Here is a 22,774-nt window from a genome sequence, read left to right on the forward strand (position 1 = left end):
GTCAGGTGATAGCACTGGCCCCTCTAACTGGGAGTTTTTATTGTTTATTTAATTTTTTTGAGACAGAGTCCCACTATGTCACCCTGGGTAGAGTTCTGCGGCATCACAGCTCACAGCAACCTCAGACTCTTGGGTTTAAGCAGTTCTCTGGCCTCAGCTTCCTAAGTAGCTGGGACCACAGGTGCCTGCCACAATGCCCGGCTATTTTTTTATTGTTGTTGCCATTGTTGTTTAGCTGGCCCGGGCTGGATTCAAACTCACCAGCCTCAGTGTATGTGGCTGGCGCTGTGACCACTGTGCTACGGGTGCTGAGCCAATGGAGTTTTTACTTTATTTATTTATTTATTTACTTGTTTATTTTGAGGCAGTCTCATTTTGTTCCCCTGGATAGAACGCTGTGGCGTCATATCTCACAGCAACCTCAAACTCTTGGGCTCAAATGATTCTCTTGCCTCAGCCTCCCAAGTAGCTGGGACTATAGGTAGGTGCCCGCCACAACACCTGGCTATTTTTTAGAGATGGGTCTCACTCTTGCTCAGGCTGGTCTTGAACTCCTGAGCTCAAGCAATCCACCCACCTCTGCATCCCAGAGTGCTAGGATTACAGGTGTGAGCCATAGCACCTGGCTCTCTGAGAGTTTTTAAATACTCTTAGGAATTACAATTTGTGATACTTTAGTTTACAAGTGTTCAATATCTGTTTTATCATAAAAGTTTGACATACTTATAAAATAAAAAACAATGCCCCATAGGTAACACTGATTTTTCTATAACACGTGTAAGATTTACATATTTAATTTTTTTAATTAATAGTTTTTTATTAAATCATAACTTCGTACATTGATGCATTTATGCGGTTCAGGGTACTGCTTCGATATTCAATCTGAAATGCTTACAGTGAACTAAGTAACACATCCATCACAATTATACTCATTTCTTAATAGTTTTGAAATGTACCATTGCATCATACACATTAGGCGAGGTCCCTCCAAATACCCTCCCTCATACACACACATATATATATGTTACTATGGTAACAGATACATAACATGAAATTGACCATTTTAACCATTTTTAAGTGTACGGTTTGGCGGCATTAGGTGCATTCACACTGTTGGGCAACCATCACCACCATCCATCTCCATGACTCTTCATCTTGCAGAACTGAGACTCTGCACCCAGAAAGCAACTCCCCATCTCCCCTTGTCCCCAGTCCCTGACAACTACCATTCTACTTTCTGTGTCTATGATTTTGAACACTCTAGGTACTTCACATACACAGAATCATACAGTGTTTGACCATTTGTGTCTATGGTATTTCACTTAGGGTAATGTCTTGGAGGTTTGTCTATGTTGTAGTGTGTGTCAGAATTTCCTTCCTTTTTAAAGGCTGAATCATAGACCATTGTGTGTGTCAACACATTTTGTTTATCCACCCATGTGTTGATAGACATTTGGATTGTTCCCACTTGTTGGCTGTTGTGAATAATGCTACTATGAACATGAGTGTTCATGTATCCGAATCCCTGTATTCTTTTGTGTATTTGCAAAGAAATGAAATTGTTATACTTTATATATTTACTGATTGTGCCCCTTAGCACTTTGAGTCCCCAAGACAGGGTTGACAGGCCAGCAGAGGGTTTGGGATACTACCCCAGGGCCGGGCCTGCCACAGTAGCTGTCTGCAGAGACCACTCACTGGGCTGGCCAGCTGGGTCCCTGCGGGCACAGTGTGTATGGCTGGCTGTGGCAGAGCTCTGGGGAAGTCTGGAGTCACAGAGCTAATGGGAAGTTCTAGCATCTTCTGGAGAAGGGCCTTTTTGGGCCATGTTCCTGTCGTCTTTTCTTCCCAACCTCCTCTTGCTTTGGACTCTGGGAAGGGGGCTGCAGCCTCCTTGGACCCCAGGGCTTGTGGGCCCCCGCTCTCCCCATACCTTTCCCTCCTAGTTCTTCCTGCACTGGGCTGCTACTTTCTTAGGCTCTCCCAGAGGGCTGGTGTGTGATAGAGTTTTGGCCAGTGAGTTATGGAGACTAATGCAACACTTCCCAGCCTCCTGTGGAGAAAAGTTCTCGTCTGTTGCTTGCCAGCAGAGCAGACGCTCCTGTCCTCGGTCCGTTCTTGCTGGGTCTGCTGGAGCTGGCAGTCAGCCACAGAATCGAGCTGGGCCCTCCCTGGAGCCCCACACAGAGCAGAGCGGTCTCTGCGGGTTGCTGCGAGTTCCACTGTGATCTGCACTCTGAACCCAAGTGACCTGCATGTGGCTCCCTCCGGGGTGCATGGTCCACTGGGAAGGCGCCACACACCTCACTGGCAGTGTGTATGTTCTGTGAGCAGGGCCACTTCTTGTTCTTTCCTGTGGCCTGGTAGTAGCCTGGTCTAGTACCCTGGACTTAGTGGATGCTCAGAGAGAAAGAGAAAGCAGTGGAAAGAATTTGGTTTTAGGGAGCCCCGGGATTTTGGTTGAGGGCCTGTTCTTTCTTGCCCAGCTTATGTAACCCTCCTGAGCCTCAGTTCTTCCATCTCTAAAATAGGGATCAAAACCCCCACATTACTCCTTAATAAGCTTGCCGTAAATAGTAGATGTGATCTTGGTTATGAAGTATGTAATAAGTGGCAGTGTCAGCTGCTGTCATGGTTGTGCCATCTCCTAAGTGGGAGAGGCTTGGGGAGGACTCCAGCAGAAAGATGAAGTTCCCAGGACCCCCATGTGCCTTCTTTCTGCTTCTCGTGTGTTTGTCCAGGCCGAGTTCCCCCTGCAGAGGCTTCCTCTGCAAATTGCTTCCTCCTCAGGGAGATGGGAGTTGCTGAACTCTGCCCTGGGGCTGGCTGCATGCTGTAAGCAGGGATTATGTTCAGTGGGGAGACCTTGGGCTTCATTTTAGAGGCCCTGTAGTCTCTGATCTCAGCCCCACTTCCCTGCCACACTTTCTTGCAGCCCCTGTCTCCAGCACCAGGCATTTTAGCTCAGAATTCCCAGCTGCCCCAGGTTGCTATTTGACTACTTAAAATGCCTTTTTGGATTGTAGGCTCCAAGACATCTGTGTCCCTCGTATTTGGGGACAGAAAGCAGTGCTGCCTTCTCCATGCAATAGGATAATTGTTCCCACCATCAGCAGGATGTTTGGGGAATGTGGAGCCTGTTCAGGTTCAGGGAGGGAGTAGGAGAGTGAGTCCTGCTTAGAGCTGCTTTCTGCTTTCTGCCCCTCCCTGCAGATGAATTGAGCTTACAAAGGCTGTAGGATGTTGGGGAGAACTTCTGAGTTCAGCAGCGCTGGATGATAGCAAGCCTAGCCGTCTTCCTTGCTGGTTCTTATTCTGAGCCTCAGTTTCCTTATCTGTAAAAAGAAGATGATCTGTCTTTCAGAGTTTTTGCCAGGACTAAATGAGATGATGGATGCAAACCGCCCAGGCTGGAGTTCTGTACCTAGTGGGCTTCCGTAGTGTAGGCAGGTGTCATTATTTTGTGGGTGGACAGCTAAGGAGCCCAAACCATTCTTTCCCTTTTCTGCACAGAAGGTGGGGTGTCATACAGATTTCCTGAACATTTCTCTAGCCCAGAGTTGCCCAGACGTGCCTGATTATATGATAAACCCAGAGTGCCTTCTGCTTTTTAAAACACCAAGTCATGGGCCCCACCCCAGAACTTCTGAACCAGATTGGTGGTTGTTGGGTAGGGCCTCTATTTTCAGCATTTTTACCATCAGGCCTGTTGGGGAAGGTTGCTTCCTGCGAATTGCTCTCCAGTGGCTGTATCATTTAGTCTTCACTGGAGCCCATTGAACAAGGCAGGGATGGCCCCACAGAGAGTGGGAGATGCAATGTGAAGGGACTGAGCCCGCAGGGGGAACCAGAATCAGAACTCAGATCTCCCAGTGCTCAGTGGCCATTGTGCCTACAGACATTTCACAGAAGCATGGAAAAGGTGGGGGATGGAGAGAGATGGAGCAACAGGAAAGAGGTAATGCAAGCCTCAGAGTTTGTACTGGGGCCTCCAGAGACCATTGTGGCAGAGAGCCCTCACCAGAGTACCTTCTATGTGCCTTCTGAAAAGCAGGGTCCTTGTGAATATAGAGAACCTGGGGCTTCTTGCCTGAGCCCCTGGAATCAATGGATGTTGGAGTGTTCGACCTTAGGCATCATGGGCCAGGAGGGCAGGGCTGGAACAGCTGCCCAGGGCTGATGGTGAAGTCCTGTGTGGAAGTGTGTCCACTTCTCCCTTTTTCTGTTGGTCTGGGAAGCCCTTTAGGAGCAGGGCTGGCTTCCCTGGTCAGCCAGTTAGACCAAGCACGGGGCCCACTGCCTGCCTGCTCCCTCATTCCCAAGGTTGGCCTGGTCTGTTGGAACACTTCTAGTTCCTCTCTACCCCACCCCTTTTTGTGAAGAATGAGTTCAGCCTCTGCCAGGTCCTACACTCAAAGGGTGAATTTGACCAGGTAGGCACGAGGCAGGATGATGAGCAGTGGGGCAGGAGCCCTGCTCTGAGCTATGAGAGTGTGGCCTATGCACGATGACCTGCTGCCCAGCGCTGGGAAGGGTCAGAAGAGAGGAGCGAGCGAGGAGGTCCAGGCTGACTGGGCCTGTGTGTGGCTAGGAGTGAGGGCTCTGCAGCCCCAGGTGTCATTCTGGATTTCCGTTGTTCCAAGGCCACTGTTCATTGTGGCCTTGAGTGACTTTATGAATTTCTCTATCTGTAAAATGGGATTAGTAGCTGGGCACTAGCTGCCCAATTGAAACAAAAGACATGCTTAAAAATATTCTCTGTGTGCTGTCAGTAAGAGCAAAAGTGGAGAAAAAAGCCCTTCGTGCAACTAACCTTAGGCAAGGAATTTAACAAACCCTCTGATACATCATGATGGTGGAATATTTTTGCAGTTTTTAGAAATGATAATTATAGCCAGACACAGTGGTTCATGTCTATAATCCTAGCAGTTTGGGAGGCTGAATTGGAGGATCTCTTGAGGCCAGGAGTTTGAGACCAGTCTGGGCAACATAGTGAGACCCCCCCCATCTCTAAAAATAAAAATAAGAAAGGGATTGGTGCTAGTCCATAGGGTAATACTGCTGGAGTACTTGTAACAGTAGGTTGGGAAAGGCATCCTCATCTCTGAAGCCCATCTACTCTGACCTTGGAATGAAATTGGCTGGCTGAGGACGTTGGCCTACTTGTGACCTCAGTGAGCTTCCGTAGGTATGTGAGGAGTGTGTGGAAGCTGCCTGTTCCTTCATCTGTTGGCTCATCTGTGGCCTCTGCCCCTCGACCCCCTCTTGTATCCACCTGCTTTTCCATCACCACGTGACTTTGGCCTGAGGTGCTGGATCTCTGGCTGGGACCTTTACACAGTCCCCTGACTGATCTTTCTGTAGTCAGCTCTTCATGTCACAATTATAAATCTCTTTCCAAGACAAAGGTGGAATTATGTGTCAGCCAGTGCCTGATTTCCCACACCCACCTCACTCCCCCATTCTTTAACAGCCTGCAGGCATCTGGACACCCCTATGGCTGACTGTCCAGCCTCTGACACCTTCTCCTTTACTCCTGTACCAGCACCTGGGGCCATTTTTTGGTTTTCTGAAAGGCCTATTCCCTTCTTCCTGAGGCCTCTACTGTTTTGTTTCTCCTGCTTGGGAGGCACCACCCTCCTGACCCACCAACCCAGGGCCTGACACAGAATTAGGGCTCAGTAAGACTTTACTGAAGGAGTTGAGGGAGTGAATAAATGAGTCTGCCTCCAGCTCCCTGGCAGGGGAAGCCTGGAGCCAGGTGAGTCAGCACCTGCAGCAGCTTGCTGTGGGGAGGCTGCCTGTGCCGGCAGATCCAAGCCCTAACACGCTGGTGGCCCACACTCTGACACACACACCACCTGCCCTGGCTGCCCCCTAATTGTTCATGGGCTTTCTCAATGGGCTTTGTGTTCTGACAGCCAAAAGAGACAAGAGCTCAAACCTCTTTCCCCGCTCCCAAAAGTGAGACTTAGAAAAAACCTGCCTGGCCTATTCTGCATGCCCTGCAGCCAGAGGGCCCCCGTCCTTCTCTTGTGACTGGATATGAATGCTACCTTCCCCAGTCCAGGCCCAGGTACTGCTTGGGGACAGCTGAGCAGGTCACCATGTGGCTCTTGACTGACCACTGTGGCTCTTGCGTACTGGGTCCGGGGTGCTGGCTGATCCCCATTATTCTTGGCCTGGGCAGAGGCTGAAGGGCTGCCTAGAAGGGGCTCAGCCCCTAAGAGAGTGGAACGGACTCAGGCTTTGATGTCCAACAGGCCCTGTTCAGGTCTCAGGTCTGCCTCTTACTAGCTGCGTGACTATGGGAAGGTTGCTTAACACTTCTTTTAAATTTTAAAATTAATTTAATTTCAGATTAATATGAGGGTACAATTAGGTTATAATGTTTGTGTTTATTAGGTAAAGTCCTTATTGTGGTTGTGTCCCCCACCCAGGAGGTGTACCATATACCCCTGCTCCCCTCCACTCCCACCAGACTTGAATTGAGTTTTCTCTTTTGTGTGTGTGTATTAGATCATCTACTGTCATCTTTCTTAGTCTTGAGTACATTGGATACTTGCTTTTCCATTCTTTACTGAAAGAATGTGCTTCAGCTCCATCCAGGTTAATACAAAAGATATAAAGTCTTCATCTTTTTATGGCTGAATAGTATTCCATGGTATAAATATACCACAGTTTATTAATCCATCCCTGGTTGATGGGTATTTAGGTTGTTGCCTCATCTTGGTGATTGTAAATTGAGCTGTAAGCAATCTAGTGCAAATGTCCTTATGATAAAATGATTTTTTTTCTTCTGGGTAGATGCCTAGTAATGGGATTGCAGGATCAAATGGAAGGTCTATTTTGAGTTCTTTGAGGATTCGTCTGCAGTCCACCAGCAGTGCAAGTGTTCCCTTCCTTTTCTCCACTGCTTAACACTCTGGCCGTCAGTTTTCTTCTTCTGTAACACAGGGCTGTTGAGTGGATTTGCTGGGGTGGTGCGTGCCTCAGCAAGTGGTGACAGTGATGGTGAGTGAGTACTCCCCAAGTGGGTATAATGATAGCCAGTGTCTTTGAGAGACTCTGGGATCTGATGCTCTTTCTTCCCCTCCCCTTGGGCCTCCTTTGTCATCAGGGTTCTCATCCCTAAGTTGGAGGTGGAACCCTGTACGAGGTTGGGGGAGGCAGCCCCTGCCTCCAGTTTCTGAGGTCAGGCCGGGGTGCCCTGTGTGTTGGAGAGCAGCAGGGAAGGGTCTCTTTGATCTTCCAGGAGGGCAGGGTATACACTGGCCAGATGTGGAAGTCCCTTGTCCTGCCCTGGGCCTCCCTGCAGAAGTGGAAGGTCCGGGCCAGATCTGCCTGCAGTTGCACTTCTCATCGTTCTGGGCGTGTGAAGTTTCCATAGACACATTCCTGTTCCGCAGCCTTCTGCCCTCTGCTGCTGGTCCCTCAAGTCAGGACGGTCAGGCTAAGATGTTGGCCAAGCTGTGTTCCTGACACCCCACACTGCCAACAGGACCAGGGAACGGGCAGAGTGGGAGTGATGGCATTGGGCCATGTTGTCCTGGGATGTTGCTGGGAGGTGGGGGTGGTTCTCTGGCCCATAGGCTGCTTTTTGCTTCTTCACAAAGGGGGGGGGGGCTGTGCTTTTTTTTTTTTTTTTTTGAGACAGAGTTTCACTTTGTCATCCTCGGTAGAGTGCTATGGTGTCATAGCTCACGACAATCTCCAACTCTTGGGCTCAAGCAATTCTCTTGCCTCAGCCTCCCTAGTAGCTGGGACTACAGGCACCCACCACAGTGCCTGGCTATTTTTAGAGATGGAGTCTCGCTCTGGCTCAGGCTGGTCTTGAACCTGTGTGCTCAGGGCAGTTCACCTGCCTTGGCCTCCCCGAGTGCTAGGATTATAGATGTGAGCCATGGTGCCTGGCCATCTGTGCTGCTTTTTAATGTGCAGATCCGTGTATCTGTATTTGAGAGGAGAAACATTGCTGCTGGACCTCAGCTGAAGAGAATTAGTTATTAAGGACCCTCAGGTCATGATCCACTGTCATCTCTGAGCCGTATAAAGCCACTGTGCATTTGTCACATTTTACCTACAGTCTCCCTGTGGTGGGCACCTAGATTGGCCCAATGCCTTGTCTGCCAACATAAATGCAGTGATTGCAGTGATGAACATTCTCTGCGCACCTCAGTGTTCACTTATGTGAGAATTCCCTTGGGTAGGAATTGCCTAGGCAAGGGATTGCTGAGTTTAGGGTAAGTGCACTTAGAATTGCCAGATTCCGTACTGGGGTGCTCTTTGGAACAGTTGTGCGGTCTGCCGGCCACCAGCTAGGCCTGAGGACTTCCAGATCCCTCTGGTCCAACATTTGGTGTACTCACCTTCCTAATTGTTAGCCAGTCTATTAAGTAGAAGGTGATAAGGTTTTGTTTTGAGATGCAGCTGAGGAGGAACTTGTCAAGTGCTAAGCCTCTCTGTTCCCCATTCAGCCATCCTGGAACCAGAAACTTCCCCTTGGGTGTGGGGTAATTGCTGTGGTGGCCAAGAGTCATAGTGGTCCTCTGCAGAAAACCCTGCTCTCTGGAGAGTGGCAGGTCACAGATGGGGTCAGTTGATGCTTTGTCCTCTCAGGATATTTCTGCTCTTTGAGGGTTTCTTTTTTTTGAGACAGTCTCCCTATGTCACTCTTGGTAGAGTGCTGTGACATCACAGCTCATAGCAACCTCCAGCTCTTGGGCTTAAGTGATTCTCTTGCCTCAGCCTCCCGAATAGCTGGGACTACAAGCACCTGCCACAACGCCCGGCTATTTTTTTGTTGTAGTTGTCATTGTTGTTTAGCAGGCCCAGGCCGGGTTCAAACCCGCCAGCCTGGGTCTATGTGGTCGGCGCCCTAACCACTGAGCTATAGGGGGGGGCCGAGCCTCCTTGAGGGTTTCTGCCCCATTCCCACTCCAGGTGCAAGTCACTGATGGGATCTGTGGAGGCTTGTTTCCATAGCTGCTAACCTTGGGCCCCACCCCTGTCTTCTGCTCGGCAACTCTGACATCCTGAGGGCTCTGGGTTCCCTGGAGCTTTGAGCTTTCCCATGGGAATTCATGGGCTGCTGGGTGGTCCTTCAGGAAGAAGGAGGTGGTGGCACTGGGCCTGGAGCCTGGTACTGAGGTCCTATTGGTCATGTCTTCTTTTTTGAGACAGAGTCTCACTGTATCAGTCTGGGTAGAGTGTCATGGTATCATAGCTCACAGCAACCTCAAACTCTTGGGCTCAATAGATCCTTTTGCCTCAGCCCCCCAAGTAGCTGAGAATACAGCTGCCTGCCATAACACCTGGCTATTTTTAGAGACAGGGTCTTGCTCTTGCTCAGGCTGGTCTCAAACTCATGAGCTCAGGCAGTCCATCTACCTCAGCCTCCCAGCGTGCTAGGATTACAGGTGCGAGCCACCGCACCCAGCCCGGTCACGTCGTCTTGACTGGGGCAGGGAGGCTGGGTACAGTGCCTGCTGGAGCCCTGCTAGCCTAGATATAGGACTTCTCTGGGCATCAGGGCATTCATTCCCTTTATCCCCATGATGGTGCCTGGCCCATGGAGCATTCAAGGGCAATTCCATGGCCCTGGAGTAGTTTCTGTTGTCTCACCCCTTTCCTTGAGCACCTTTTCTCTTTTTCTTGTACCTTATTACTCAACTCCAGAGACTATTGACTACCTATGATGTGCTAGGCTTTTTGTGTAGATCATCTAATAGAAATCCCTTAATAGGGCGGCGCCTGTGGCTCAAGGAGTAGGGTGCTGGTCCCATATGCCGGAGGTGGCGGGTTCAAACCTAGCCCCCGCCAAAAACCACAAAAAAAAAAAAAAAAAAAGAAATCCCTTAATAGTCCAGAAAGATAGTATCCTTGTTTTGCAAACGAGGAAACTGAGGCTCAGAAAGGTCAAGAAGTTGCCCCCGTCCCAGGGTAAGTGGCAGACCCAGATTGGACCCAGGTCTTCTCTACCCAAATCCATCCTCTTAGCCACTGAGCCTGTGGTCCTCAAGAGTGTTGGTCTTGGGACCAGCAGCATCAGCATCACCTGGGTACATGTTAGAAATGCACTTTCTCTGCCTGCCCAGAACTTGGGGACCAGACCCTCTGGTGGTAGCACACAGCAATCTGTGTTTCAGCAAGCGGTGAAGGTGATTCTAAGGCATGTTCAAGTTTGAGAACCACTGAGCTAAACTATTCTACCATTCTTTTTCTCTTCTATCCTTTCTAACCCGTTTCTCCCCTTCTGTCAGTGTGAGCTCAGACTTTGGGCTCTGGTGACTTTTCAGGGGCTTCATGCCCATTATAAAGAAGTGCAGTGGTTGGTCCACAGTGGGTCTGGGGCCTCCAGGAGCTCCTCCCAAATCCCTGAAAGCAGACGGCAGAGCTGATGCCCCAACTGCCTCCAGCTGCCAGCCTGATGACAGTGATCACCATGGAGGTCAGAGTTCCAGGTACTGTGCCAAAGGAGGTGCCTTGAAGGGTCCAGATGACAGGGATGGACTGTGTGACCAGGACAGAAGTCTAGTCTGGAAGGATGTTTCAGTTGCACAGAGAGGAGACCTGGAAAACTTCCCTGTCTAATCAATATTTCTTTCTTTCTTGCAAATTTGTAATATTGTGATAAGGGAAGAGAGGAGCTTCCACCAGGAACTTGGAATCTCGGCAGGTTCTACATTTCTGGTCTACAGAGCACATTCAGCAGAAAGGACTGAGAACACGGAAGCTAATTGCATTCTGTTCTATTTTATTTTATGAGCCGCTACCTACCATAAGTCAAGTGTTTTTTTGTTTGTTTATTTGTTTGTTTTTGGTGTTTTTTTGAGACAGTCTCACTCTCTCCTCCTGGGTAGAGTGCTCTGGCGTCATAGCACACAGCAACCTCAAACTCTGGGTTTGAGTGATTCTCTTGCCTCAGCCTCCTGAGTAGCTGTCCACAATGCCCAGCTAGTTTTTCTGTTTTTAGTAGAGTCAGAGTCTCACTCTTGTTCAGGCTGGTCTCGAACTGAGCTCAGGCAATCCACCTGCCTTGGCCTCCCAGAGTGCTGGCATTACATGTGTGAGTCACTGTACCTGGCCATAAGTCAAGTGTTGAGCTATTTAATTCTTGGCCCCACCACAGGAGGGGGGGGTGTATGTGATTATTCCCATTTCATAGATGAGAACATTGAGGCTTCACGTTGTAAAGTTGATGGTCATACCTTATGTAGGTGGAGGGGTCAAGATAGAAGCCAGAGTCAGCCAGACCACAGAATACCATGTTGTGTGAATACCATGCTGGGCCAAAACCTTGTTATCCAGGGAAGTTTTCTATGGAATTGGATGACCCATAGCTCTAGGCATCTGTGCTAGAAAAACTAAATGACCTCACTTTTGGTGGCTTTTCCTTCTTTGGGGAAGGAATGTGCAGGCCACTGCTGTGAGCTGCAGCCTGCAAGGCCTGTGGGCTGTCAGTCCTTCCAGGGCCAAAATCAGACACCAGGACCAAACTGGTAAGGGGAGGCTGGGAGGGGGAATAGGGCAGAGCAGGATATGGGGTGGGGAATAGGAAGAAGTGGGGAGGAGGCTGTTCTCGCATTGGCTTCCCCAAGCAGTGCCACCCTGCTTCCAGAAGACCAGCCCCGCCCCCCTTTACTCCTAATCTCAGTTTACTTTAGGCCACTGTTCAGTAGCTGAGCTGGCTCAATCAGTTACATCAGTCCCTGGGAGGGCGGGTGGCACGACCTGCCTTTGAACCTGGTTTCTTGCCAGTGGGCCAAATGGATTAAAAAACAGAAAGAAATCTTGATATAAATAACTTAGTGGGATCCCAGAACATTTTAGTATTTTTAAAAAATAAAAACAGGTTTATTTTAATGTAATTCTTACACAATTCACCCCTTTATACCATACAATTGTGTATCATACTATTCACCCCTTTAAAGTGTACAACTTACTGGTTTTTAGTATCACATATATACAGCCATTGTTGCAGTCAATTTTAGAACATTTTTATCACCTCAAGAAGCTATCCTGTACCCTTCATCCCTTTCTCCTCCGCTCCCAGCCCCAAGAAACTACTAGTCAATATACTTTCTGCCTTTGTAGATGCTCTTGTATTTTAACATCTGGAGAGCACGTAGTGTGTGTCTAGCAGTGACTAAGAGCCCTTTAGGCTAGTTCACATAACCCTTTCAACTACCTTATGGAACACAGACTCATTTTTGTCTTTTTTTTTATTTTTTATTTGTTTTATTTTGAAACAGGATCTTTGGTGCACAGGCTGGAGTGCGGGGGCATGATCACAGCTCACTGCAGCCTTGAACTCCTGGGCTCAAGCAGTCCTCTCACCTCAGTCTCCTGAGTAGCTGAGACTATAGGAATGTGCCAGCACACTCAGTTTTTTTTTTTTTTGTTTTGTTTTGTTTCGTTTTTTGCGGAGACAGGGTCTCTCTGTGTTGCCCAGGCTAGTTTTAAATTCCAGGGTTTAAGCAACCTTCCTGCCTTGGCTTCCCAAAGCACTGGGATGACAGGTGTGAGCCACCATGCCCAGCCTGTCTTTGTTTTGTTGATGAGAGAACCAAGACTCAGTCCAGGGTAATAAAGGCCATGATTGACAGAGCTTACAGATGGCTGGGTGGTTGCTGTAGGCTCTTTTGTCCCTGGGAAAGGCAAGGCTGTGGATGGTGGCAGATCACTGGAGGCCGTTGACCCTCAGTGGCCAGGATGTAAGAGGACAGACCTCATCTTCACTGGCATCCTGTGTCCACTGACACTTACAATGCCTCTCATTTATCTCGGGAGCCCAAAGGTTCTACCTCTACCAGGCAGGAAGGGACTGAGTGGCCTGGACATTGGTCTGCCTTCTGGGGGGCCTTGGCAGGAAGGCCATGCTAGGGCTTCATGGTAGACCTGGGAGCTCTCTCAATCCAGGTGTGTTCGTTAGGCCAAGTGACCTCCCCGAATGAGTTTTTGGGCCCTTGCTTCTTAGCCATGGTGACCCACTGGGTGCCTGATGTTGAGTCTCCTGAAATGGGCTGTAGGTGGACATAAACCTGCAATGGCAGCCTCCTCAACTGGCTAGAGGCTGGTCTGAGAGTTCCCTCATCAGTGGGAAAAATACCAGGACTTCTGTCTTGCCAATACATAGAGCTTTCTGAGTGATTAACTTTGGTTAAATCAGCAGCTCTCAACCTATGGGTCTTGACCCACAGGAACTGTATTGAAGGGCCACGGCATTAGGAAGGTTGAGAACCATTGGGTTAAATAGAAAGAGGATGGGAAGTGAGAGCATTATGAGAGAGGACATTTACAGTGGGCTTCTGCTATTTCTGGGTGTCTTGCTGGCTGTTTTGCTTCCAACATCCTGACCTTCATGACAGCCCTGCAAAGTATTGATCCTCACTATTCCCACTTGTCTGACGAGGCAGTTAAGGCCTAGGCAGTTAACTAAGGTCACAGAGCCAGTAAATGGCAAGGATGGGCTGGGTGAGCATTTTTTAGCCATCTGTGTGGACATAGCCCCAAAGTAAGTCTTTTTTAGTACCTAAGATCCAGTTCAGTCCTTGCTCATTCTGTGCCATCGTAGATCTTGTTACCCTCGTTTTATAGGTGAGGCCTTCCGAGGCTGAGATTAAGATTCCTGTTCAAGGAGGACAGATCTAATGAGAGGCAAGGACTGGACTGGAGCCTAGGTCTGTCTGGTTCCTAAGTCCAGGTCCTTCAGGCACCCCCAGCCACCTGCACTCATGGTTCTTGGGGGCCAGCTGTTAGAGCACTGCCCTTTCTAATAAGCAGGGGCAGCTGCTGGTGGTTGTCAGCTTTTTCAGTGGTCACTCCCAGGTGGGTAGGAAGTTGATCTGGGTGGAGATATTCCTAAGGACTCTGCTTTTCATCTGCAGTGAACCAGCTGATGGCCAGCTTTGAAGGGTTGGCAGAGAGCCCTTGATAAGTTAACCAGATACTCCCATTTACTTACGAGAACACTGGGCATTGAGATCACTTCTGGGCAGGTCTTTCCTTAGACAAAGCATTCAGGGCCCAAGCCCTGGCCAGAGTGGCTGTACATGTATGGGGTCACTGACTCCAGTGTGACCCAAGGGGTAAGCACACTCTTAGCCATTCCTCAGCAACCTTTTCCATGTCAGTGGATGCTTCAGGGACCTCACCCCTGAGCATGTGCACTGGCCTGGCCCTCTCTGGGGACACTGGCCGGATGTTGACACTGTATGGTTGGGAGCTGGCTCTGACTGGCAGCCAGGGGAGGCTCAGGCTGGTGGGTGCTCCCTGGGAGGGTGGGGACCATTAGGGCGTTGAGTTGGGTTTTGACTTGATGAACCTAGACCAGGGTCTTGGTGGCTCTACTCCAGGAGGGAGACACCACCAGATGAGAAGCCGGCTTATTTGGCGGCTTCCTGGACACGTTTGGCCATAGTGCTGCCCTTTGTTTTCCCCGCAGAGAATGGTCTGCTGTCTTACCTGGGGGCGATGGGCTGCGTGACTGCCACTCATTCCCTGTTATGACTTTCTTTATGATGTTTTATTTTTTATTTTATTTATTTATTATTTATTTTTTGAGACAGAGTCTCAGTCTGTTGCCCTGGGAAGAGTGCCGTGGTGTTTTAGCTCACAGCAACCTCAGACTCCTGGGCTCAAGGGACGGTCTTGCCTCAGCCTCCTGAGTAGCTGGGACTATAGACGCTTGCCACTATGCCTGGCTGGTTTTTCTATTTTCAGTAGAGATGGGTCTCACTTTGCTCAGGTTGGTCTTAAATTCCTGAGCTGAAGCAGCCCTTCCACCTTGGCCTCCCAGGGTGCTAGGATCACAGGCGTGAGCTACTATGCCTAGCCCTTTATGACATTTTACATGGACAAGGCACTTAAAGTTCTTTATATGATTTATTTGATTTTCTTACTCATTCTTTTAAATGTATGGGATAATTTTTTCCTTTGTCATCTTTTTCTTATTCTTCATTTTAGAATCAAACTTTCTTTTTCTGTGATGATACCTGAGTACTGTCCCCCAAATAATCCCAGAGAAATGGGAAGTCTCCTTTATCCTATACAGGAGGGCTGATGTAACATTTAAAAGTACAAATTTCCAGATAGACTTTTCTTGTATTTGCATAGTTGTTTTTTCCCCATATAGGTAATGACTGCACAAAACTCAAAAGAAATAAAAGTCCCTCCCTCCCCTGTCTGGGACCCCTCAGTTTCCCTTTCTGGAGGCAGCTGCAGTTCCTGGGTCCTTGTCTGTTCTTCCAGGGGTGTTCTGGCATAGATCCTTTAGGAACTGTTCAGGAGACTAATAATAGAAGTCCACTCGGTCATGACGGTTAGGAGCTGGCCATTTTGAGACCGAAACACTGATCATGTTTTATTTAGCATTGTAAATATCCCCATGGAATTTCTTTGACAAGGAACAGAGCCCACCAATTGAAACCCTCCTACACAGGGATTGTTACTGGGTGCTGTGTTTGGTTGTGCGTCTTAATATTAGGTACATGGTGGGGAAGGTTGCTGGGCTCTAGCCCACAAAGTAAAAAGGGACTCGTTCTATAGAGAACTCAAATTAATCCACATGAAAAAAGCCAACAATCCCATATATCAATGGGCAAGAGACATGAATAGAACGTTCTCTAAAGATGACAGATGAATGGCTAACAAACACATGAAAAAATGTTCATCATCTCTGTATATTAGAGAAATGCAAATCAAAACCACCCTGAGATATCATCTAACCCCAGTGAGAATGGCCCACATCACAAAATCTCAAAACTGCAGATGCTGGCGTGGATGTGGAGAGAAGGGAACACTTTTACACTGCTGGTGGGACTGCAAACTAGTACAACCTTTCTGGAAGGAAGTATGTCGAAACCTCAAAGCACTCAAGCTAGACCTCCCATTTGATCCCACAATCCCATTACTGGGCATCTACTCAGAAGGAAAGAAATCCTTTTATCATAAGGACACTTGTACTAGACTGTTTATTGCAGCTCAATTTACAATCGCCAAAATGTGGAAACAGCCTAAATGCCCACCAACCCAGGAATGGATTAACAAGCTGTGGTATATGTATACCATGGAATACTATTCAGCTATTTAAAAAAATGGAGACTTTACATCCTTCGTATTAACCTGGATGGACGTGGAAGACATTATTCTTAGTAAAGCATCTCAAGAATGGAGAAGCATGAATCCTATGTACTCAATTTTGATATGAGGACAATTAATGACAATTAAGGTTATTGGGGGTGGGAGGAAAAGCAGAAAGAGGGAAGGAGGGAGGTGGGTGGGGCCTTGGTGTGTGTCACACTTTATGGGGGCAAGACATGATTGCAAGAGGGACTTTACCTAACAATTGCAATCAGTGTAACCTGGCTTATTGTACCCTCAATGAATCCCCAACAATAAAAAAAAAAAAAAAAAGGGGGACTCGTTTGGGGTTATAGAGCTGGAAGGGATTGAGATGACTTATCTGAGGTCACATGCTGGGCTGAGCCAGGGCAAAGCCCAGGCTTCCTGACCCCTGTCCTCTGAACAGTAACTCCCCTGATGTGAACTGAGACTGAGAGGATGTGCTTGGGAGGGGTGTGGTTGGCATGCGAGGCTGGGAGGTGGCCCTGCTGTCCCCCCACTGCTGAGCTAGTTATATTTGGCTGCAAGGTGAGTTATCGTGTTTACTCCACTGTGCAATGAATAGAAAGCACCTTTGTCAATGGAGATTTCTCTGGTGGGGTCACCCAAGAGTGAATGGCCTGGATTGTGCACTGAGGCAAGTAAACATCAAAAAAAGCCCTTGCCAGGGAGAAGGCAGAAGGAGCAGATCACTGAAAACTAATGACATTGACCCTTTACTGGGCCAGTAAAGCAGCCAGAAATCCTCAGCAATTCAATTACTGGAATACAAACTTACATTTCGATGTATTTTGTTTTTAATCATTTTTTCATGTTTGGTTGCTCACATAGTTTTAAACCTGCAGTACATACAATTTTGTATTCTGCTTTTTTCTGGTTAATTATAGATGAGCATTTTCTCATAATAATATAGTTTCAGAACCCATCATTTTGGCCATGTAATAGTCCTTTAAGTGGATGAACTGTAATTTACTTAACTAATAGCTTATTAATATAATTTTGGGCTATTTCTAATTTTTTCCTTCTCAAGTAGTGCTGGCAAGAACATTTGCACACTCACAGCCTTTTCTTCATTTAGCATTATATACTCAGGATGGCGTCCCAGAATTGGGCTAAGGGCTTATGCCTATTTTTGTTCAACTTGGTGAACTGCTTTCCATCAGAGTTGTACCAAATCCGCCTTCCCCACTGTGACGTGTTGTGGACTTTGTCACTGTACCTACTCTAATAATGGAATTAGTGGAAACTTATTTTGCAATTGTTGTACATGACAGATACATCTTTGTTTTAATTTACAAGGCATGATGACATGTGTATGGCATGTCTAATTGTAGGCCCTTGTGACAGGTATTTTGACACTTTTTTCTTTTTGGAGACAGTCTTTTTTTTTTTTTAGAGACAGACCTCAAGCTGTCGCCCTGGGTAGAGTGCCATGGCTTCACAGCTCACAGCAACCTCCAACTCCTGGGCTCAAGCGAGTCTCCTGTCTCTGCCTCCCACGTAGCTGGGACCACAGGCGCCCGCCACAGCACCCGGCTATTTTTTTGGTTGCAGCCGTCGTTGTTTGGCGGGCCCCGGCTGGATTCGAACCCGCCAGCTCAGGTGTATGTGATGTGGCTGGCACCTTAGCCACTTGAGCCACAGGCACCGAGCCTGGAGACAGTCTTAAACTGTCACCCTGGGTAGAGTTCAATGGTGTCGCAGCTCACAGCAATCTCAAACTCTTGAGCTCAAGAGATTCTCTTGCCTCAGCCACCCAAGTAGCTGGGACTACAGGTGCCCGCCACAACACCTGGCTATTTTGTTGTTGTTGTTGTTGCAGTTGTCATTGTTTTTAGCTGGCCTGGGCCAGATTCAAACCCACCAGTCTCAGTGTACATGGCTGGCGCCCGACCCACTGGGCTATGGGCGCTGCCAGGTATTAAAACAACTGATCATCAATCCAGCCTGGTGAGCCTCCCTGCCCCTCACAGGCAGTCTAGTCAGCTTTTGCTGCTAGATTCCCAGATGGCTCATGTTGCTGATGGACTGTCAGGAGGCTTAACTGTGGTAGGCACAGGTGTCTGCTGACTGCTTCTTTGTTTTATTTACTTATTTTTGAGACAGTCTCACTTTGTCATCCTGGGTAGAGTGCTTTGGCATCATAGCTCATAGCAACCCCAAACTCCTCGGGTCAAGTGATCTTCCTGCCCCAGCCTCCTGAATAGCTGGGACTATAGGCACCCACCACTACTCCTGGCAAATTTTTCAATTTTTAGTAGAGACAGGGTCTCTCTTAAAATAAAGCTGATTTCCAACTCTTGACCTCAAGTGATCCACCCACCTCAGCCTCCTAAAGGGCTAGGATTGTAGTCATGAGCCACTGTACCCAGCCTATAATGGCTTTTTTATAGACTTGGAAATATTTCATGTTTTGCTTTTTGTGCTGCTCAGGGAGGGTCCGTATGGAGTTGTTCTGGATTCCCACTGTAACTTAAGGGAAATTTTCACAATGTCTGGAGCCCTTTATGTCCTGCAAATGAAGGCGGAGGATGTCCTCAAATTCCTTCTAGTAGGAACCTATTAGGTGGCACCAACCTTGACTTCTAAATGGAACATCTACAAAAGGAAAAGCAATAGCATCTACATTAGAAATCTGAAGAGGCCCTGGCAGAAGCTTCTGTTGGCAGCTTGGGCCATTGTTACCATTGAAAACTTTGCTGGTATCAGTGTTGTATCCTTCAGAATTCTGGCCGGCGAGCTGTGCTGACTCCGCATGCTCCCGCTTCACTCCCAGAACCTTCACTAACCAGATCCAGGCAGTGTTCCAGGAGCCTCGTCTTCTAGTGGTTACTGATCCCAGGGCTGACCACTGGCCTCTCATAGAGGTGTCTTTTTTTTTTTTTTTTTTGTAGAGACAGAGTCTCACTGTACCGCCCTCGGGTAGAGTGCTGTGGCATCACACGGCTCACAGCAACCTCTAACTCTTGGGCTTACGCGATTCTCCTGCCTTAGCCTCCCGAGCAGCTGGGACTACAGGCACCCGCCACAACGCCCGGCTATTTTTTGTTGCAGTTTTGCCGGGGCTGGGTTTGAACCCGCCACCCTCGGCATATGGGGCCAGCGCCCTACTCACTGAGCCACAGGCGCTGCCCTCATAGAGGTGTCTTATGTTAACCTGCCTACCATTGCTCTGTGGCACACAGATTCTCCTGCGTTATGTGGACATCACCATACCATGCAATAACAAGGGAACTCACTCAGTAGGTGTGACGCAGTGGATGCTGGCCTGGGAAGTTCTCCGCATGCGTGGCACCGTCTCTTGTGAGCATCCGTGAGAGGTCATGCCTGATCTCTTCTTCTGCAGAGATCCTGAAGAAACTGAAAGGGAAGAGACTGAAGTAGCTTTTCTCAGCTGCTGCTGAGAAAGCTGTGACCAACGAGGAATTTCAGGCTGAATGGACTGCTCCAGCTCCTGAGTTTATTGCTACTCAACCCAAGGTTGCAGACTGGTCAGAAGGCTGCAGGTGCCCTCTGTGCCTACACAGCAGGTCCCCACTGAAGACTACAGGGCCTGGCCTGCCACTGAAACCTGGTCTGCAACTTCCACTGCTCAGGTCACCAAATAGGTGGGAACAACCACTAAGCTGTTCTTCCACAGGCTCTTAAAAAAGATGCAAGTAAGGTTGGCGGAACATAAACAGTTTAAAAAAAAAGGAATAGTTCATGTTTTTCCACAATGGAACCATAGACCCAATAAATCTTAATTCAGATTTAGGCTGCTGACCTATTTTTTGGGTGGGGGATCTGTGGGATCTTTTTTTTTTTTTACATTTTATAGTAGCATTTGAAAATTCAGGGTGGGGGTTCCACATAGAGGTTCAGATTTCTGGCTCCTTTTCCTTGGAGGTGTGGCAACCAAGGGCTCCTGTCCCCACGTGGAGGTGAGGAGGGGCTGCTTCTGCCCCCTCGCCACCTCCTGCCTGGATGGGAAGCTGTGTTCTAGCTGCTGTGTGGTAGCTCATGTGTACAGTTGCACGTTGGCAGGTACTCCTCTGTGGCCACCGTGTCTTGTGGGTGGGGAAACAAAGGATATCCCACAGGGGGCGCTGTTTCAAGAAAAATGCATAAGAATATATGGAGATGAGGACGAACTCATCTTTTCTTATTCTTGGCCCCTTTTGCTCATTTATTAAACCTCTTTGTGCCTTAGTTTCCTCATCTGTACGCTGGGTAGAGTAGTTGCCTCATAGTGTCATTGTGAAGATTAAATAAATTAAAGGAGGTAGATACTGAGAAGAGGGTCCAGCACCATTGAGCACTGACTACAATTATAAATGTAAGCTGCTGTTATTGCCACCATCATCAATGGCATATTTGTCTCTTCTAGACCAGGTTCTCAACTGAGGGGTGATTTTTGTTTGTTATTATTTGAGCTACCAGCATCTAGGGCCCAGAGATGCTGCTAACATCCTTGGATGCTTAGGCACTCCCCTGTCCCGCTACAGCACTTTCCGGCTACGAATATCAACAGGGCTGAGGACGAGAAACCCTGCTTAAACTTGCAGTGTGTGACTCTTGGTCTCACCAATTCTTCAAACAGGTCTCTCACCAGCATTTTTAAGGGCTGCTCTCCTTTTAGTGGCAGGCAACACACTGTACATTTAGCTTTATTATGGTCTTTCCTGAAACTTTTTTTTTTTTTGTGGTTTTTTTTTTTTTGGCCAGGGCTAGGTTTGAACCCGCCACCTCTGGCATATGGGACCAGCGCCCTACTCCTTGAGCCACAGGTGCCGCCCTTTCCTGAAACTTCTTGTCCTTCATCCTAGTAATACCCTGTTTCCCCAAAAATATTATTTTAAGGTGTGCTCCCAAAGATGCGCTAGGTCTTATTTTCAGGGGACGTCTTATCTTTCCTGTAAGTAGGTCTTATTTTGGAGGATGTCTTATTTTCGGGGAAACAGGGTAGTAGTCCCCATTTATTGAGCCCATTGTGAGTGATTGTGCTTAGTGCTTTCCATATGTCATCGCATTGATCCTAACCATTCTGTGAGGTAGGTTCTGTTATTATACCCATTTTACAGATGTGGAGTTGGAGGGTTATAGAAGTAAAGTCAAGAGCACAGAGTCACTCAGGCAGAGCTGGGACTGGGTCCAGGTCTTATTCTGAAATCAACAGTCCTCACCCTTGGTTCATTCTGCCTGGCTCTGTACCAAGCCAGTTTATTTGCTCATCCGTGGGAGGCTCTTTCAGATATATGAGGCGACTCAGGCATCAGCTGTCTCTTCTCTCTTCTGGTCAAGAGCCCCAGTTCTCAGCGTTGCCCCCAAAAGTGTGTTTCTGTTCTGTTTACCATCAGAGTGATCCTCCCACCTCTTGACAACCACCTGCCTGTCCCCAGGCTCCACCTCTCTCAGAGGTTGCCCCAGAGAGACTGCCTGTCTCCTGCCAACTCCACTGATGTTCCATCAACTCACACTCCCTGTGCCATTGCTGACCGCAGTGCCCCAGGTTCTATCTGGCTGAATACATCTCAGTGACCCATTTCCATTCGTGCTCCACTTGTTTGGCCATATCTGCACCTAAGATTCACATCCTTTGGGTGGAGCAGAAAGCAGGAGGGAGTGAAGTCAGGAGGTTAGGTTGTGAATACTTGGCTGTGTGGCCTGGGGCAAGCCACTCACCTTCTGGTCCATGGTAAAGTTGAGAGTTTGACTTGAGTGGTGCCTAACATCCCTTCTAGTCTAACATTCTTTGATGAAATCTGTTAACAACATGAATGTGTAATAATTATAATTCTAATTATTGTGGCATTAGTAATAATGGATAATTATCAAGCAGTTGCTATAAAACTTTCAGTATTTTAAGTGGATTGTCTCACTGAATCTTCCAGCAACCCCAGGGGTATGTGCTGTTATTATCCCATTTTACAGGTGGGTGCCTTGAGTCAGAGCCACGTCAAATCACTTGCCGAAGATTACTACCTGGCTAGAAGTTGATAGACCTGGAATTTGCATCGTCCTGAGAGTGACTGAATTCTTGCAGTCCTGTGTTCTTGTTCTGTGGAGTGATCTCTGCTTAGGGTCTTGTGCAGTTCCACTCAGTCCCACTATGATTCAGGCTGTGAATGACGTTAAAAGTGAAGTCCTCACTTACCTTGTGGAGTAATCGTCTGTGCCCCAGATCCTAGCTAGTGTTATTATTCAGACATTTTCTTTTGAAATCTAAAATTAAGACAACAATGATAATGTTGGAACCACTTTATGTGTGCTTAATATATTTCAGACACATTAATATTATATTTTTGTTATTAATATAAGTTAACAGTATTAGTATGTTAGTGTTATTCAATCTTCATCTCAGTTGTGTAGCTGTAAATTGTCCCTATTTTATTTTGTTCTGTTATTTATTTTTTTTGTGACAGAATCTCACTTTGTCACCCCTTGGTAGAGTCAGCAGCTCACAACAATCTCAAACTCTTGGGCTCAAGCAATTCTTTTGCCTCAGCCTCCCAAGTAGCTGGGACTACAGGCACCCACCACAACACCTGACTATTTTTAGGGACCGGGTCTTGCTCCAGCTCAGGTTGGTCTCGAACCTGTGAGGTCAGGCAGTCCACCCGCCTCAGCCTTCCAGAGTGCTAGGATTACAGGTGTGAGCCACTGAGCC

The 22,774-nt window shown here is 47.9% G+C and overlaps 1 protein-coding gene across 4 annotated transcripts in view; it reads left to right on the forward strand.

The window, feature by feature from the left end:
• The window catches only part of ACTN1 (actinin alpha 1), a 117,550-nt gene that overhangs the window by 39,215 nt on the left and 55,561 nt on the right, over positions 1 to 22,774 (forward strand). The window contains exon 2 of one of the 4 annotated variants that reach the window (XM_053602192.1): positions 19,472 to 19,721. The exons of the other annotated variants lie outside the window; for them this stretch is intronic. The gene's annotated coding sequence lies outside the window, so the exon portion shown is untranslated. The remainder of the gene's footprint in view (positions 1 to 19,471; positions 19,722 to 22,774) is intronic. 4 annotated transcript variants of the gene reach the window in all.

This window comes from Nycticebus coucang, chromosome 9, assembly GCF_027406575.1.
Source record: "Nycticebus coucang isolate mNycCou1 chromosome 9, mNycCou1.pri, whole genome shotgun sequence".
In the NCBI taxonomy this organism is placed as follows: Eukaryota; Metazoa; Chordata; class Mammalia; order Primates; family Lorisidae; genus Nycticebus; species Nycticebus coucang.